The sequence below is a fragment of the Lepus europaeus genome, chromosome 6, assembly GCF_033115175.1.
Source record: "Lepus europaeus isolate LE1 chromosome 6, mLepTim1.pri, whole genome shotgun sequence".
NCBI classification, from domain to species: Eukaryota; Metazoa; Chordata; class Mammalia; order Lagomorpha; family Leporidae; genus Lepus; species Lepus europaeus.
In genome coordinates, this window is record NC_084832.1 from 1,047,651 (window position 1) to 1,065,078 (window position 17,428).

Below are 17,428 nucleotides of genomic sequence, written 5' to 3' on the forward strand. Positions count from 1 at the left end.
TAGGGGCAAAATATCAGCCTTCCTAAATTCCAGAGGACACGCAAAACAGGCGGTGGGGGGGGGGGCGGGGGGGCCACCCGTGAGAGGGGGCAGGGCAGTGGGGAGGCCCCACCCATGAGCAAGCAGTGGGGGCAGTGGGGGTGACCCCGCCTGTGGGGGGCAGCACACTGGGGGAGGCCCCACATGTGAGCAGGCAGGGGGGCAGTGGGGGACCCCCGTGAGCAGGCGGGGGGGGCAGTGGGGGTGGCCCTATGTGTGAGCAGGGGGGCAGTGGGGGAGGCCCCATGTGTGAGCAGGTGGGGGGGCAGTGGGGGAGGCCCCGCCTGTGGGGGGGCAGCGCAGTGGGGGAGGGGGCAGCACAGTGGGGGAGGGGGCAGCGCAGTGGGGGAGGCCCCACCCGTGAGCAGACAGGGGGGCAGTGTGGGAGGCCCCACCCGTGAGCAGGCGGGGGGCAGTGGGGGGCCCCCGTGAGCAGGCAGTGGGGGAGGCCCCACGTGTGAGCAGGCGGGGGGCAGTGGGGGGCCCCCCATGAGCAGGCAGGGGGGCAGTGGGGGGGCCCCCCGTGAGCAGGCAGGGGGGCAGTGGGGGGCCCCCATGAGCAGGCAGGGGGGGCAGTGGGGGGGCCTCCCTGTGAGCAGGCGGGGGGCAGTGGGGGGCCCCCGTGAGTAGGCAGGGGGCAGTGGGGGGCCCCCGTGAGCAGGCAGGGGGGGCAGTGGGGGGGCCTCCCTGTGAGCAGGCGGGGGGCAGTGGGGGCCCCCCGTGAGTAGGCAGGGGGGCAGTGGGGGGGCCCCCGTGAGCAGGCAGGGGGGGCAGTGGGGGGCCCCCGTGAGCAGGCACCCACAGGGAGCACCAGGTCCCAGCTTCTCCACTTCCCATCAGCTCCCGCTGCTGTGCTGGGAAGCAGTGGGAGGCCCGGCTCAGCCTCCTGGCTCCTGGCTCAGCTCCGGCCACTGCGCCACCTGGGGAGTGAACCAGCGGGTGGAGGACCTCTCTCTGTCTCCCTCTCGGGAACTCTGCCTTTCAAATAAATACGTAAATTATAAAAAGAATTTTGAAATCCATGCCTTATCTTTCCCATGATTTGCATTTTCCACGAACTTTTTGAAGGCCCCACATGTTTCTGAATTTCAATTTTTTGGCATCAAAATAAGCTTGCTGGTTGATCGTGCTGCCCATGAGCCCCCTGGAGTCCGGTGTGCACGCAGGGGAGGCCAGGAAGGTCTGGGGGAGCCGCGGCTGCAGCTGGCACTGAAGGGGGGGCGGGGCAGGAGGTGGTGCCCCAGGCCTCAGCAGTGCCACCAGGGCAGGCTGGGCTCTCAGAACCCCTAGGAGATGAGATCCGGGCAGACACTGGGCAGGCACAGCCGTGGCGTGGGGGCACAGCACGGGCACAGGCACTGGGTGACAGCTGGGGACCTGTACGGGGGACCGTTTCCTTTGTGTGCGCAGAACTGGCCGAGGCCGGCCTCACTCCGGCCTGGGGCCGAGTCTCTCCTGCAGTCTCACTGGGGTGCCTCACCAGGGAGGCCACTGGAGGGGAGCCGGGAAGGAGGACCTGGGCCTGCCTGGGGCCGCTGGGGGGAAAGTAAGGCAGTGGGGGGCTCAGCCCAGGTGACCACGGGCAGGGCTGGAGCCAGGCTGCAGGAGGGAGGGGCCGTGGCCCCCGGAGAGCATGGTGGGGGGGGGCCTGGGAGGAGGAGTGGCCGAGCAGTAACCAGCCAGGGCGCCGGGAGGCAGGGCGTGTCTGGGTCTGCGCAGTGGGCAGAGGAGCTGGAGGGACCGCGGCCACAGGGCGGCCACAGGGCGGCCACAGGAACAGTGGGCCTGTTAGGTGGGAGGTTGCGTGTCTGAGGTGCCCAAGGGAAAACAGCTGCTGGAGAAAAGGAAATCCCGTGGGGCCGGCGCCGCGGCTCACGTGGTTAATCCTCCGCCTGCGGCGCTGGCCCCCATATGGGCACCGGTTCTAGTCCCGGCTGCTCCTCTTCCAGTCCAGCTCTCTGCTGTGGCCCGGGAGGCAGTGGAGGATGGCCCAAGTGCTTGGGCCCCTGTACCCCATGGGAGACCAGGAGAAGCACCTGGCTCCTGCCTTCGGATCGGCGCAGCGCGCCAGCCATAGTGACCATCTGTGGGGTGAACCAACAGAAGGAAGACCTTTCTCTCTCTCTCTCTCTCACTGTCTAACTCTGCCTGTCAAATTAAAAAAAAAAAAAAAAAAAGGAAACCCGGGCCGCAGGCTGGGAGGCAGCTTGGTGTCCGCTGGTGCACAGCCCCGCCCCCGCCCCGGAGCTCGGTGCTCCCAGCCTCCCCCGGGCAGTGCCCCAGCCTCACCACCCTGAGTTTCCATGGAAACCAGGTGAGCTCCAATTCTGTCCGTCGGCTGCCCTGCCCCAGCGACCTCGCTGACCGCTGACCACTGCTCCCGCTCTCCCTGCACTCTGGACAACGAGAACAACCTGGCCCACTCACCCCGGAGGGCCCGCCTGACCGGCCCGGCCCAGCCCTGGCTCTCCCGATCCAAGCTGGTGGACAAGCAGGCGCGCTCAGGCCCCTGCGGGCGGTGGGATGACCTCCCAGGGACCGAGTGGATCCCCTCCCAGGGCGCACAGGGCAGGGGCTGAGTGACAGCTGGGCCTGTGTGCGTGGAGAGCCCTCGTGGCCAGGGGCCGCCAGCAGCATCCAGAGCAGTTCTCCCAGGAACACGCGCCCCAGCCCTTCCACGCCACCGAGTCCCCCTCGTCTGCCAGCTTCCTGGACATCAGCACGGTCCGGAGCGGGCAGGTGAGCCAGGCGGCGGCCGCGCTCTCCCACAGCCGGGCCCATCTGTGGAGCCCGTCCTCCCCCACGCAACCTGCCTGGGGTCAGCTCTGCACGGACCACGCTTGCAGCTGCACACGGCATTCTGGGAAACAGCAACGATGCCCCAGGAAGGCCACCCGTGCTCTGGGAACGACCCAGACTCTGGCGCCCACCAGGTCCTGAGGACACGACCGTCCACTGCGGGCACCGAGGGAAGCCAGCCAGTGGGGAGCTCCCGCCAGGGACGAGGCTGGGAGAAGCCCAGCGCCGCGGTCACGCCCCCGGAGCTCTGTCACCGCCCACGCCCCAGACACTGGCGAAACCCAGACCCAGTTCCCGTGGGAGCCTCTGCTGGTCCCGGCGCTCCTCCCAGCTCCCCCACGTGGATGTAGCAGCCCAGTCACGGAGCCGTCACTGCCGCCTCCCAGGGTCCACACTAGTGGGCAGCTGGAGTCAGCAGCCAGAGCCAGGATTCAAGCCAGGTGCACCAGTGTGGGGCCCACACATGTTCACCACCTCCAAACTCAAGTCTTGGGGCGACAGAACACAGCACTCCTGCGCCTGATTGCTGGAGCCAGGGGCCCATGAAGAGGAGGCAGGCTGGACCACTGGGGTCTGGGCTGGAGTTCTCCCAGGAAGCAGCACGAGGGAGACGGAGAGGGGGGATCCGCGTGGCAAATGCACTTTAAACACACGTCACCAACGCCCATGTGCGCCCCCATGTGTGCAGTGGGTGTGTGTGCCCGCATGTGTGCACTGGGTGTGTGTGCTCACGTGTGCAGTGGATGTGCAGACACACATGTGCAGTGGATGTGTGTGGACATGTGTGCAATGGATGTGTGTGGACATGTGTGCAGTGGATGTGTGTGCACACGTGTGCAGTGGATGTGTGTGTACACGTGTGCAATGGATGTGTGTGGACACACATGTGCAGTAGATGTGTGCCCCCATGTGTGCAGTGGGTGTGTGTGCCTGCACGTGTGCAGTGAATATGTGGACACACATGTGCAGTGGATGTGTGTGGACATGTGTGCAATGGATGTGTGTGGACACACATGTGCAGTGGATATGTGAACACACATGTGCAGTGGATGTGTGTGCTCACGTGTGCAGTGGATGTGTGAACACACATGTGCAGTGGATGTGTGTGCTCACGTGTGCAGTGGATGTGTGTGCTCACATGTGCACTGGATGTGTGTGCACACGTGTGCAGTGGATGTGTGTGTACATGTGTGCAATGGATGTGTGTGGACACACATGTGCAGATGTGTGCCCCCATGTGTGCAGTGGGTGTGTGTGCCTGCACGTGTGCAGTGGACACACATGTGCAGTGGATGTACTTGCACACACGTGTGCAGAAATCAGGATGAGCTTGAGCCGGGTTCACAGCCGAGGCGCCCGAGGTGGGCAGGGAACCAGGAGCCCCTGGGAGGCCGACGCCCCAGGCCCCAGCAGTCACAGCAGAGTCCCCTTGGGCCGTGTGGAAGTGGGGCCTGCAGAGACGCGACTGGGCCCCCACCAGGACAGCTGGGGAGGAAGGGGGGTCCTGGGGCCGCGGGAGCCGGCAGTGAATTCCCTGTCCATCTGAGATCCCCAGGCCACGGACCGCCTCTGGGGAGCCCCAGGCAGGGAACCCCTCCTTCAGTCCCAGGATCAGAGCCACCCCAGCTGATCTGAAACAGCTCCCGGCAAAGTGGCCGGAACAAGCCGGCGAGTGAGCCGCGAGCCACGTCGGGAGGGCGCACGCCGAGAGCGAGGTGAGACTAGCAAAGGCAGGGGAACACGGCCGTCCCCAAGCCTTCACCGGTGAGCGGAAAGCAGGCTTCCCAGCGTCCGCCGGCTCGGCCCCAGCCCCCGGTGACCTTACAGAGACGAGGCCCGTCACTCTGAGTCTGATGCTGGGAGGCCCTGGCTACCCTCAGCAGGGCAGACAGGCGGGGGGACCGGCCCCTGGCCCGTCTCAGAGCTCAGCCACGCCCCATCAGCCCAGAGGACGGGATGCAGCACCCACACGGGGCACAGCACCCACACGGGACCCAGTATGCACACGGGGCACAGCACCCACACGGGACCCAGCACCCACACGGGACCCAGCATGCACACGGGGCACAGCACCCACACGGGACCCAGCACCCACACGGGGCCCAGCACCCACACGGGACCCAGCACCCACACGGGGCCCAGCACCCACACGGGACCCAGCACCCACACAGGGCCCAGCACCCACACGGGACCCAGCACCCACACGGGACCCAGCACCCACACGGGACCCAGTATGCACACGGGGCACAGCACCCACACGGGGCCCAGCACCCACACGGGGCCCAGCACCCACACGGGACCCAGCACCCACACGGGGCCCAGCACCCACACGGGACCCAGCACCCACACGGGGCCCAGCACCCACACGGGACCCAGCACCCACACAGGGCCCAGCACCCACACGGGACCCAGCACCCACACGGGACCCAGCACCCACACGGGACCCAGTATGCACACGGGGCACAGCACCCACACGGGACCCAGCACCCACACGGGGCCCAGCACCCACACGGGACCCAGCACCCACACGGGGCACAGCACCCACACGGGACTCAGCACCCACACGGGACCCAGCACCCACCCTGGCCCAGCCCCACCCACACTCGTATCAGCCTGGCCTGCACCAGCCCACGTGTCGCAGGAGAGGTGTGTGGATCACACAGCGTGGCCGCCCACACAAGCTCGCTCAGCCTGGAAGGGACCAGCACTGACACTGGCCACGGCTGTAGGGACAGAGGACGTGGCCCAGCCCCAGCAGCCCAGCGCTGTGGGTGCCACAAGAGGGCTCCCTGCAGAGAGGGGGCGGGCAGGGGGAGTCGGTGATGAAAGGGGACAGAGCTTCAGACGGGGGATGAGGAGGCTCTGGGGCGGCCGGTGGTGGTCACTGCCCAGCCGTGCCAGGTACCTGAGCCGCCACTGCGGCCCCCAGGCTCTGCCCCCAAACTCAGCAGCTCTGACACGAGGCGTGGGCAGCATCTTGCCTGCCCAACTGCACCCTTTCAAATGCTAAATTTTCTTGATATGCAGACTGAAAAAGCCACTATTGACAGCAAACATTCGCGTCCCAGGTGGCCCTGTGGTGCAGCCGCTCCCATCCATAGCAGAGGCCCTGGGTTCGAGTCCCATCTCCGCTTCTGCCCCAGCTTCCGGCTGACGTGCACCCTGGGAGGCGTGATGGCTCGGGTCCCTGGGTCCCTGCCACCCACGTGGGAGATCTCGATGGAGGTCTGGGCTGCTGCCTTCAGCCTGGCCCGCGCTGGCTGTGGCAGGCATGTGGGGCGTGACCAGCGGATGGAAGATCTTGTCTCTCTGTCTGCCTTCCAAAAACCAATCAAGTCCCAGTGCAAACAGATGTTTTCACCTCCAGGGGTAGGGGCGGTGCTAGAAGCCAAGGCCGCAGGTGACCCGGAGGAGAAGGGGGGGTGGGGGTGCATGGGGGGCGCAGCGGCGCCTGACTCCATGAGGAGCAGAAAAGCGAGGGGCAGGCTCACGGGGAGCAGGGGGCCGGGGTCCACAGTGCCGGGGAGGGCGCAGGGAGCCTGCACAGGCCCCGCCCGAGCCCCTGCCAGCGCTGCCACTGCCACCTACCCACCACAGTCAGGTTTTGGGTCATGCCCGGCCTTGTGTGCCGGCCATGGAGGAAGCACCCAAGCAGAACCCGAACCCAGGCAGGTGCTCCACAGCCTCAAGTGTTCCGTGGCCACACAGCAGGCCTGGCCAAGGGCCGAGCCTGGGCGACGGCTCGGGGCAGCACCAGGGCGCTGGCGTGCCAGCCACGGGGGACTGAGGTCGGGCCCAGGGAAGGCTGACCAGCCCTTGGTGACTGCCGGGCGGTTAGTCTGCGGCCAAGCCGCCTGCCGAGCGCCCGCCGTACAAGTTAATGATAACCGGGCTCTGTACCCGTAAGCAGCCAGGCGCTGACAAGCCTGCTTCCCAAGCCCCGCTGTATCCGCAGGGACCCTCCCCTGGGCCCCGGTGGGGAGCCGCCTTCCTGTTACCCAACATCGGTGCACATCCCCGGTGCACATCCTGGGAACCCTAAGCGCCCAAGGACCCTACACTTCCGGGGTTTCGAACCCTGCCAAACCACTCAGTCACTGCCACTGGCAGGGCAAATCGCACTCGGCCATAGAACCAGCCCAGCCAGTGCCCTCTGGAGAGGTCAAGGCTGAGACCACCAGGCGCTGCACCCACACGGGCCCCAGTCAGTGCGTGGCGAAGCTGCCACCGGCCAGCCCACACGTGGCACGGAAACCCTGGCACGGCCCTCGGCGTGGTGGTGTGCACTCAGGACGGGGGGGGGCTCCAGCACGGGATGCCACAGAACCAAGTCTGCACCCAAGAAGCCCCCGGTCCAGGCCCCAGGTCCAGGCCCCAGGTCCAGGCCGGAGCAGCACCAGCATTCTCTCAGACCCGCCTCCTGCTGGGCAAGCTTGGACGCACACTGCACTTCCAGCTGATACCCGGCCGCCCCACCGCCCACGCACTTGTCAGGCCGGGTGGAAACTTCACTTTTGGGGTCAGGTTCAGAGGGAAAGGCAACAAACCGGCAAACACCAAACCGAGAACCGGGGGCTGAGCCTCTCCCCTCAGGAAGGAGATGAGGGCGCTGTCGGGGGCCAAGGGCAGAGGCAGGTGCCACCTGCCGGAGAACCGACCCCCTCCGGCCCCAGGAGAGGGGCCCCTCGCCGCTCAGCCGGTGCCGTCCCCCAGCCAGGCGGACGTGGAGACCAGCCCACGACTCACACAATAGCTGTTCTGTTCTCGAGACACGAGGCGGAGCCACACAGAGTCCCGGCAGGTGCACTGTGCTGGAAACCCAGGGGGTGTCTCACCACCTCCGGCCGGAGCCAACCTCATCTTAACACGCTCGCCTAAGCAACCAGCAGGAAGCCAGGCGGCCACACAGCTTGTCACGGGCGGTGGGCAGGTGTGAGCCACCTGACCCAGCAAGGCCCAGGGTCCCGCCGGCCCCAGAGCTCTCACCATGGACCTCCAGATGGACAGGGACACGGGCGCTCACCTGTGGGAGTGGCGGCCACCGGGGGCTCATTGCACACGAGGCCGAGGACGTCGGAGACGGCAACCTGGTGCTCCGTGTCTTCTCCGAGGGCCTCCGCGGGCCGTCCTGGGGGAGCCGCATCTCTACGTCCAGTTTTGTGGCCCCGGAGGAACCTCCAGCAGTCAAACATGGGGCTGTGGTGAAGAGAGCTGACTTGAGGAGAGGCAGGGGGAGGAAGCCCGCTTCTCTGCACAGACCGGTGGCCGGCAGCCGCGCTCCTTCCGAGATGGGGCCGGCACATCTCACGGTCTGGTCCTTCTCCGCCCCACGCACCCTCGTCCCACTGCGGTGCGCGGCCGGACAGCCACACGCACCTGCTGCTTACGGAGGAAAACCCTGGTCTCCCTCCAGGCCCAGGGTGCAGCTCGCTGACCCGGCACACGGGCAAAGCCGGGCTTCCTCAAAACATTCTCAAATCCTCTGGAGTCCGGCACGAACACGGAAGTGTCCCTCCGGGAGAACCTGGCAAGGGAACTGGAGGCCTCCCGGAGTGGCCCCGGCAGCTTCAGTCACAACGGCAGGTGCTAGGGCCATGCGGGCACCACCAGCGGCCGCTGCACCTGCCGGCTCTGCGTGGAAGACCCTGAGCGAGGGACGCCTCTCCACTCCTGCTTTAGGTTTCTTTACAAAAAGACTTATTTATGTACTTGAAAGAGCTACAGAGAGACAGGGGGACAGAGGAGGGGGAAAGAGAGAGAGAAGAGAGAGAGAGGAGAGGGAGGAAGAGGGAGGGAGAGGGAGGGAAAGACAGAGAGGAGAGAGGAGAGAGAGGGAGGGAGAGGGAGGGAAAGAGAGGAGAGAGAGGAGAGAGAGGGAGAGAGAGGAAGAGGGAGGGAGGGAGGCAGAGGGAGAGATCTCCTGTCTGCTGGTTCACTCTCCACATGGCTGCAACAGCCAGGAGCCAGGAGCTGCTTCCGGGTCTCCCACGCGGGTGCAGGGGCCCAAGCACGTGGGCCATCTTCTACTGCTTTCCCAGGTCATTAGCAGGGAGCTGGATCGGAAGTGGAGCAGCCGGGACACAAACCGGCGCCCGTGTGGGATGCTGGCACTCAGGAGGTGGCTTTGCCCGTCGCGACACAGCACCGGCCTCCACACTTGGGCTTTCTCCCTGCAGGTCGCCGGGTGCCCCTCAGTCCAGCTTCCTGCCCTGGCCTCTGTCCACACCGCGAGCTGACTCGAGATCCCTGCTCCAGCAACAAAGAGGCCCTGAGCTGTGGGCCCCGGCTCCCTGCACCTGCACTGTGCCTCGGGCAGCTGGCAACCTCTCTGGCCACACCACGGGCCTGGACAGCAGCCTTTGCTCCGGGCTGCCTGTCAGACCCCAGGGAGCCTTGGTGGAAGCGCCGGAGGATCCGGCTACCTCCTCCGGGCCTGCGGTGATGGCGCCGCCGCACACAGCTGTGAACCCTAGCCGGCTGGGAGCTGCCCCCTCCCCAGCCACAGCCACTGCCCTGCAAACCCACCCTGGGGCCTTCGCCGCGGCTGGGTGGGACCTGTCCATCTCCGCGTGTCTGGGGTTCGGAGCCCATGTGCCAGCCCCTCCGCATAGCCGTGAACTCCAGGCCGCTCTCCCAGCAGGCCTGGGCGGGCGCCCTCACGGGCTCTCGGAGGCTCCGCCTTGCGCAATCAGACCCAGGCGCAGACACTTGTTCCCAGGTTGCTTCAATCTGGTTCTGAGTGCGAGGCGGGCCCTGTTCAGAGTTCCGCAAACCCCTGTTCGGTCCTGTTTTCTCTCCCTCTCAACCTCAAGCGGGCTGCCCGGGATCAGGCCCACAGGGACGGGAACAGGCGGTGGGGTGCCTTTGGTGTTGGTCCCTGGCTGCGCCTCCTCCCGCTGTGCGTGCAGGGCCGGGCAGCAGGATGCCGGGGACCCCCTGTGCCACTCCTCTGCTCGCCCCGTCTCTAAGCAGGGCTGAGACGGCCAAGGCTGGCCGGCAGCTGGAGGAGCACCGTGACCCCAAGGGGAGAGAGGCTGCAGCCCGACGCCAGGCCCCAGTGGGCTGTGGCTACTTCCTAAACCCCAAGGCTGGCTCCACGCCAGGCACGGGACGCAGGCAGGTGCCTGTGGGCTTCCGTGTCCGCTGGAGAAAGCCCCGGCCAGCAGGCAGCAGCGGAGGCCAGAGGCCCGGCTGCACGAGAAGCAGGCGCCCTGTGCACACGGCAGGAGGCACCTGTCCACCGAGCCCCTCTGCACCTGCCACCCTCACGCTGCCCAGGCGCAGCCCAGGGAGGCCCTCACCCTCGCTCCCCTCCAGGGAGGGGCATGCGGGGAGGCCAGGCACACCCCCGTCCTCCCCTCCGCTCCCCACCTCACAATCCACCCCTCCCTCGCGTGCACGCCCGGCCACACACCACCGGAGCCACCAGCGGGGTCTTTCCCCGGGGGAGTCAGCCCTGATTGCCTCGCGTCTCTGTGAGGAGCGGTGAGCTGGGGCGAGCACCAGGACTTGGAGAGCACAGTGTGGCGCTCTCGGTGGGGTCCACTCGGCCCCTCTCTCAGACTTCTTCCTTTATCCCTTCTGCAAACCTCACCTGCACCTCGTGGGCCCAGCAGCTGAGCTGGCGTTCCCGGGAGTGACTGCGGTCGAGAGCACGGCTGTGGCCTCTGCCCTTTAGGGCTCCAGGGTGGCCCCGGGCAGCCTTGGTCAGGAGGTCTCAGGGGCCTCTGAACCCAAACCTGCAGAGCTGGTGACCGCCGCTTGGCCTGGGCCCCCGACACCCGGGCCCACAGCTTCCCCACCGGCAGGCCTGACACAGACTGGCCCCCAGCACGTCTACCGGGGACTCTGGTTCTCTGGAGGGCCCCCGGTCCTGCAGGCCACACCATGCAGAGACCACACCCCCTGGGGGAAGCGTGGTGCCCCAGAGGGGGGTGGTGTGGAGCCTTACCAGGGGTCTTTCCCCCAGGGTCTCCGGGCCACCAGCCCTTCTGTCCAGGGGAGGCCCATGGTTCCCAAATCCTCTGCATGGCCACATCACGGGGTTCCTGCTGTGCACAAGGCTCTGATCACCCCAGGGGAGGCCTGGGAGCCTGCACTTCCACAGGTGGCCCCAGGACTGTGACGGGCCGTGGCCACGCCGGGTCTCCGGGAACGCACGTGGGAAACGGAGGCGGGGAGCTGGCATTGGGCGTTAAGCCACCATGCACTGCCGCCTTCTGACTCCCTGGCTGCCGGAACCTGTTCGGACGGTGCCAGGATGCTGTCACGGGCCGCTTTCTGGGCCGGCGCGTCCGCACCACAGGCCACCCCGATGTCTTGTACGTCAGGTTCAGGTGCCTCCCCCACTACGGACGAGAGCAGCTGGCAAGGCCGGGCTCTGGTGACGGTGCCCGTGGCCACCTTCAGGGTGGACGCGCAGCTCTGGGCCAAGTCTCGTTAGGGTGCTCACGGCAGGGCAGGAGAGACGCTGGGCCAGCTGGCGAGGGTGGATTCCACACCCAGCCCTGCCCTCGGCTCTGGGCACCACACTCCGCCCACCCCAGCTGGACGGGGGAGCTTGAGCCGCCTGCGGGGGGATGGGCGTGGGGGAGGCGAGCCCAGATCCTCTCCCTGACCCCCACCAGGACCCCAGCCCTGGGAGCCTGGGAGAGGGCAGGGGTCCTCGGAGGCTGGGCCAGCCAGTGCCCAGCCTAGGGCCCTGTGCCCACGCCCACCTGGCCCAGTGGCTGGCTTCTATTTTTGTGGCCACCGCCTGCACATCCTGCCTGGACAGCTGGGGTCACTGCCCACCCCGCCAGCCTGCCGACCAGCGCCTGCCCGAGCCCCGGGAAAGGCCAGCGGGCACCGCGGGCGCAGGCTGACGGGCCAGTGCCTCCGGGCGGTGCCCCCGCACTTCTGAACCGCCGGAGAAGCAGCGTGCAGCGGGAGCCCCCGTGGCCCCGACGGGCAGGGGTCCCGCAGGTGTGGGCCTGCCTCGGGGGACCCCGGCACAAGCCCCTGCCACGTGACCGCAGGGAAGCGCGCGCACTCGGACCGCCGCGGGTCCCGGGCTTCGCAGATGCCAGACTTGGGGCCGCGCAGAGCGTGAGCGCCCCGGGAGGAAGCCTTCGCTGCGCGCCCCTCCCTCCTTCACCCTGCTCCCCCTCCCTCTACTCCCCCGCCCACCCCACGCACCTGCCGGCCGTGGACCGGTCCTCCGCGTCCCCACGCCGCGCCCCGCAGGTGCCGCGTGCCAGGCGCCGCCTCCCGGGCCAAGCGGACACTGGGCAGGGGGCGGGAAAAGGGAGGGCGGGAGCGCAGGGAGCTTGGGGCCCAGGGGATCAGAGGAAGGGGTGGGGGCGGGGCGGGGATGGGGGTGGAGGAAGCGGGAGGGGAGGCGGGCGCAAGGGTCGGGGCCCCGCCCCTCCCGTCAGTCAAGCGTCGCCGGCCACAGGGGCCCCGGGGCGGGCTGCCGGTCATCCTGACCCACTGCAGGGGCCTTGGTTTCAGAGCCGTCCAGTGGGGAGCTGGGTGCCCGCTGAAGGCGCCAGAGGCCCAGCCTGGACCGCGCAGGGGCCCTTGCCCCTTCCCCACTGCTTCGGGGGAGGGGCCGGGGCCCAAGGGTCGCTGCGGGCCTCTGTGTTCCCATCTGTGTAGTGGGCCCCAGAGCGACTCAGGCTGTGTGGGGCTGGGCGGGGCGCCCTGCGGAGAGCTTGGAGCAGCCTGGTGGTGACAGAACTGGGGCTCCCGCAAAGAGGCCTGGGGTCCCCAGAAGAGGGCAGGAGCGCCTGGTCGGAGGGCTCGCAGGACAGTGCTGGACCCGGCCAGAGCAACTCCAGCTTGCGAGAGACCAGAAAAGGCCCGCGTGATGCTGGGGTGTGCGGGGCCCGGGGAACAGGAGGTCACTGCCTGAGACGGGGGTGGGGTGAGCCGGACGCCGGTCTACACTCGCGGGCAGACTTGGACGGGGGTGGAAGTGAGAAGAGGGAGTCGCAGGTCGCGGTGGGCACACAGGCAACATTGCTGCACCTGCTTGAGGTGCGGCCGCTCCCGGGAGACGCAGGACGCCGCAGGGCGCGGGCAGGAGGGAGGCACTGATGGGGCGCACCCCTGGGCCAGCGGCAGCAGCCCCCACACCTGCGGAGCTGCGGACTCGGACCCCTGTGTGCTGGCTGCTGCTCGGGGGGCAGGTGCGGTGTCAAGGGGGAGGGCGCTGAGGAGTGGACAGCACCCCACAGGATGAGCCGGAAGCGGGTGGCGGCTCGGCGAGGGGGAGGGGCGACCTGAGGGGACCCGACCTAGGGGACTCCCCCAGATCCCTCAGCCCCGCCCGTCGTCTCCCGAAACCAGGCTGGGTGACTCGGGGCTTGCGCTGGAAACACTTCCCCAGCGTTGAGAGTCTGACCTGGTACAAGTCCGAGACTGAACCCCTGTGCGGGGGAGGGGGGGGGTCCCGGGAGCCAGACCCCACCCACAGCCCAAGGTGAGCTTGTGCTTCCCTCGATGGCTCAAGGCACGAACTGACCCGCGGGCGTGGCGCAGCAGGCACTGGGCGGCCCCCTGCTGTGCGCTTTTCCATCCGCACCACGGTGTCAGAGACCAGGGACCGGCTCCATGGGCCTCGGGCGAGCAGACCCAGCTTGGGGCACAGCGGCGCCTCCGCCGAGTTTTGGGGGTTCTGCAGTGAGTTCCCTCGGCAGAGGCACCACCACCCAGGGGCCCACGCGGGCCTGTGGGTTCCTGGGCTCTGGGCAAGACCAGCACCCCACTTCCACGGCAGCGTCGCGCCAGGGTTCCTGCAGGACGAGCCACGGCCGGGGACTCTGCCCGCGCACCCAGGAGCCAGCTTTGCCGTGTGCTAGGATTGTCCCGTGACCCTGAACGAGGCCAGCACACGGTGGCCTGGCCCGGCGCCGCCCGCAGCCCGCGGGGAACACACAAGCAAGTGAACCAGAACGCTCTTTCCCCTCACAGGCTCTGCCACGGGACGCGCCACCAACGCGGGGGGTGTGACAGGGACAAGGCCCAAGGTCACCGTGCTGCTGGGGCCGGTCCTGAAGCCCAGGGGACTCAACAGGAAATTGGTTCAGCTTGGACACAGCGGGCCGCTTGTCACCACCCGGCAGCACCTGTTCCTCTGGGCCAGCCCTTTTGCTGGACTGGCTCTCGGGGGCTAAGGAAAGCGCCAGCGGGGCCGAGGAAACCCGCCTCCCCAGTGGTGAGCCGGGCAGCCGCTGGCTTCCCAGCAGCCCCCGGGCCTGGCTGCTGGGGCCGGCTTTTAGTCTGGCACTCAGCCCACACTCTGGGAGGGGTTTTCCAGCTCTTGCGAGCAAAGGATGGACAGGGCTGTGTGGGCCGGCCCTGCCCACTCACGCGGGAGCCCCAGGACTCACCTGGGAAAGGGGCTTTGGGGGCAGGGGGCTTCTCGCTGGGACCCCACAGGCTCCTGGAAGCAACCGGGTACGGTCTGGAGGCCTGCGCGTGGGGCAGGAGCCGGGAGCTGGGGTTTGCAGCCCCAGCCCCACAGGCGAGGCCACGGGGCTGTCCTGTCCCCTGCTGTCACCTGCTGTGTCCCAGCAGCTCCGAGGTCTCCACTGCCACTCAAGTCTCCATCCAGACCCCAGGAGCTCCTGCTGGTCACCGTCACTTCCGGGGGAGACACCCACCCAGACCCCAAGGTGCACGTGGAGATCCCCGTCCAGGGGAGCAGCAGCCCCGCTGGCGCCACCTGCACAGCCCGTGTGGTGCTGGCAGACATGGGTCCTGTGGGGTCTTGTCTGCCCCCCCAAAATGACTCAGGCCTGAGAGCAAAGCAGCGAGGTTTCCTGGGAACAGGGCATCCGTCAGAACGGAAGGGGCAGAGCGCCCAGACGCTCAGACTGGGGAAAGCAAGGTCACGTGGTTAAACGGAGCACCTGCACCCGGCAGCCCAGGCGGGCGGCTCGGCGAGAGCTGAGCGCTGAGCGCGGTCTTCAGCCCAGTTTTTCCTGCCGTTCCTCCTCCCCGCAGGTTTTCCTACTCAGTGCCATCAGGCGGGGAAGCCCACCTGGCACCAGGCAGAGGCGCGTCCCCGGGGGCGCCTGCCTTGGCCAAGGCTGTGAAGGTTTGACTGCTCCACGCCATCGGGCCGTTTGGGGGTGAGGAGAGAGGATCTCCTGGGGGCTTTCCTTGAGCTTTTCCAGGCTGGGACCCCCTGGGGAGTTATCGGGGCCTGGGCAGGACTGTAGAGGCTGCGCTGCACTCCTCCCGCACAGGCTGACTTCCAGCCTCCCACCTAACACGGCGCGTTTCTGAGCTGCACCTGCGGGGACCCCAGAGGCCAGCGGAGGCAGAGTGACGAATCTGCAAACCGGACTGGGGGCCCCGGGGCCAGCGGGGCGCGCTTCCCAGAGGCTTGAGGACACCCTGGGGACACGATCCTGGGATCCTGTGTGTCCCTGGAGAGAAGGCGGCGAGCCAGGCGTCTGCCTGTGCACGGAGGAGGCCCTGGCTCCTTCCCATGGTTGCTTCAGCTGAGGCACCCAGCCAAGGGTTCCCGCTCAAGGTAGCTCGCCCCATGGGGGACGGTGGCCTGGGTCCTGCCGGCCCCAGGGGTTCCCGGGTCACAAGACTCAGCAGGCCACTGACTTCCCTCCAGGCATCGGGGTGGCGGGAACCTGAGCAAAACATAGCGCCCTGGCACGGAGCCCTGGACTGGCCGGAGCCCATGGTGCCATCACCAACATGCCCAAAAGCACACACACAGGCCATCCCACTGCTGACGTCAGAGGACCAGGAGCTGTGTGGACACGCCCCTCCTAACCCCATTCTCTGCCCTCCGGGAGTCTGGGAAGGAAGTAACTGACAGTTGCAGTGGGCGGGCGCCCAGGGGGCAGAGAAGGCCTGGCTTTGTGCTTCTCATCTGTACCCTTAACAAATCATGCGTCCAGGGACCCACATTCCAGCCTATTCCGAGGGCTCGGGGCCCGCGGCCCGCGAGCTGTGGTGGCATTGTGACCGTGTCCTTCCAGGAGGCTGCAGCCCGGGCACGGCTGGCAGAGTTGGAGGATCCGCAGGTGCCGGCCCCCGGGGTTCCCATCAGGCTTCCTGGGCACAGGGAATGGGGGTGGGCGATGAGGCGTCCCCGAGTCCCTAGGGAAGGGGCCCTGACTCGGTCAAGGTGCTGAGAAACGGGGTGTTCCCCAATTTCCCCACGCAAGCTACGTGGTGCTGGTCACACGTGGCCGTGGCCCAGGGAACCCGTGGGTGGGGACCTGGCGTTCGCACCTGCTGAGCCCGTTGGAAGATGCAAGGCTCTTCACCTGGGCATGCAGTCCCAGGGCAGCCAGGGCTCGTGGGACACAGGCCGGGGCCAGCCGAGGCAGGGCGGGCGTCACACAGCCTGAAGTGACCCTCAGATGCCCGTGCCTCTTCCTGTGGCACCCTGTGTAGCTCTGTGTTGGCCACTGTTGAGGACAGTCAACTTTCAGGACCAGTGTCCTAGGGGCTTGGGACCCTTGAGCCCCGCAAGGCTCCCTGGCCTCAGCACCTGCGAGGGAGTGGCGTGGGAGGGGAGAGGAGGCGGGCTCAGGGCAGCGGGGCGGGCAGCGGAGTGGGGGGGGGTGAGGGAGACCCGCGTGCACGGCACGCGCCCAGCCCAGCCTGGAGACCTGGATCCAGCCCAGGAAGACACTGTTCTCGGGCAGATGGCACTGTCAGGGCGCGGGAAGCTCCCTGCCTGCCGACAGCCACACGGCTGCGCCGGCCTGGGCCCCGTGTGCTCACCCTGACCTGACTCCTGACCCGTTGGGGTCTGTGCAGGACGGGGCCAGGCTCGCCCCACGGAGGTGACCTCAGGATCCCGTGTACAGTGTGTGCTGCCCTCGCCTGCTGTGGGAGTGGCCCAGGGTTTTCTGACAAGCTGAGCCTCCTCCCCCAGGTGGGGGGGGCACAGGCAGGACAGGGACCTGCAGAGTGCCTGTGCCTCCACACGCATCCACCCCGCGCCCACACGTGGCCCAGACGTCAGCAGGGACAGGGGAGGCTGGGGGAGGCACGACACAGTAGCTGTCTGATCGGGGGGCCCCACCTACCTCCCAGGACACCCCAACTGGGCCAGGATCCTAGGAGCTGGGCACGAGGGCACTGCTTGGGACTCTAAGGGCCACAGGAGGGGAGGGAGGGAGGGAGGAGCCTGGGGGAGGGGAACGAGGGAGCGTTTGGGGTGGGACTCACTGGCTCCATGAGGGGAGAGGCCTGAGATGGGGGGGGGGGGACCCAGGGTGTCCCAGGCAGAAGTGAGGGGGCTGGGAGACCTGTGCCCGAGCTGCCTGCTGGGAGCTGGGCCTCTGGACCCGGCTGTGGCGGGCAGGGCAGGGGCTGCTAAGGGGCCAACGTCCCGGGGAACCTTTCACCCTTGACCCCGGACAGAAATGCCCTTTGGAAGTGTTCCTGCCTTCCGGTTCCTGCGTGCAGAAATGTGAGTGCGACAGAAACAGGTTTTCCTTCATTGCACGCAGACCCAGCTCTCCCGCTCAGACATCCACGGGGGGGGGGGGGGGGGGGCGGGATCGGCACTACCGCGGCGCACTTCGGTACAGAAGCGAACCGCACAGACGCTGGATTCGGT

The 17,428-nt window shown here is 67.7% G+C and overlaps 1 protein-coding gene across 1 annotated transcript in view; it reads right to left on the reverse strand.

Moving 5' to 3' along the window:
• MCF2L (MCF.2 cell line derived transforming sequence like) overlaps positions 1-7,943 on the reverse strand; it is a 148,093-nt gene extending 140,150 nt beyond the window's left edge. Inside the window, exon 1 of the mRNA XM_062195250.1 lies at positions 7,862-7,943. The gene's annotated coding sequence lies outside the window, so the exon portion shown is untranslated. The remainder of the gene's footprint in view (positions 1-7,861) is intronic.
• Positions 7,944-17,428: the final 9,485 nt, after the last annotated feature.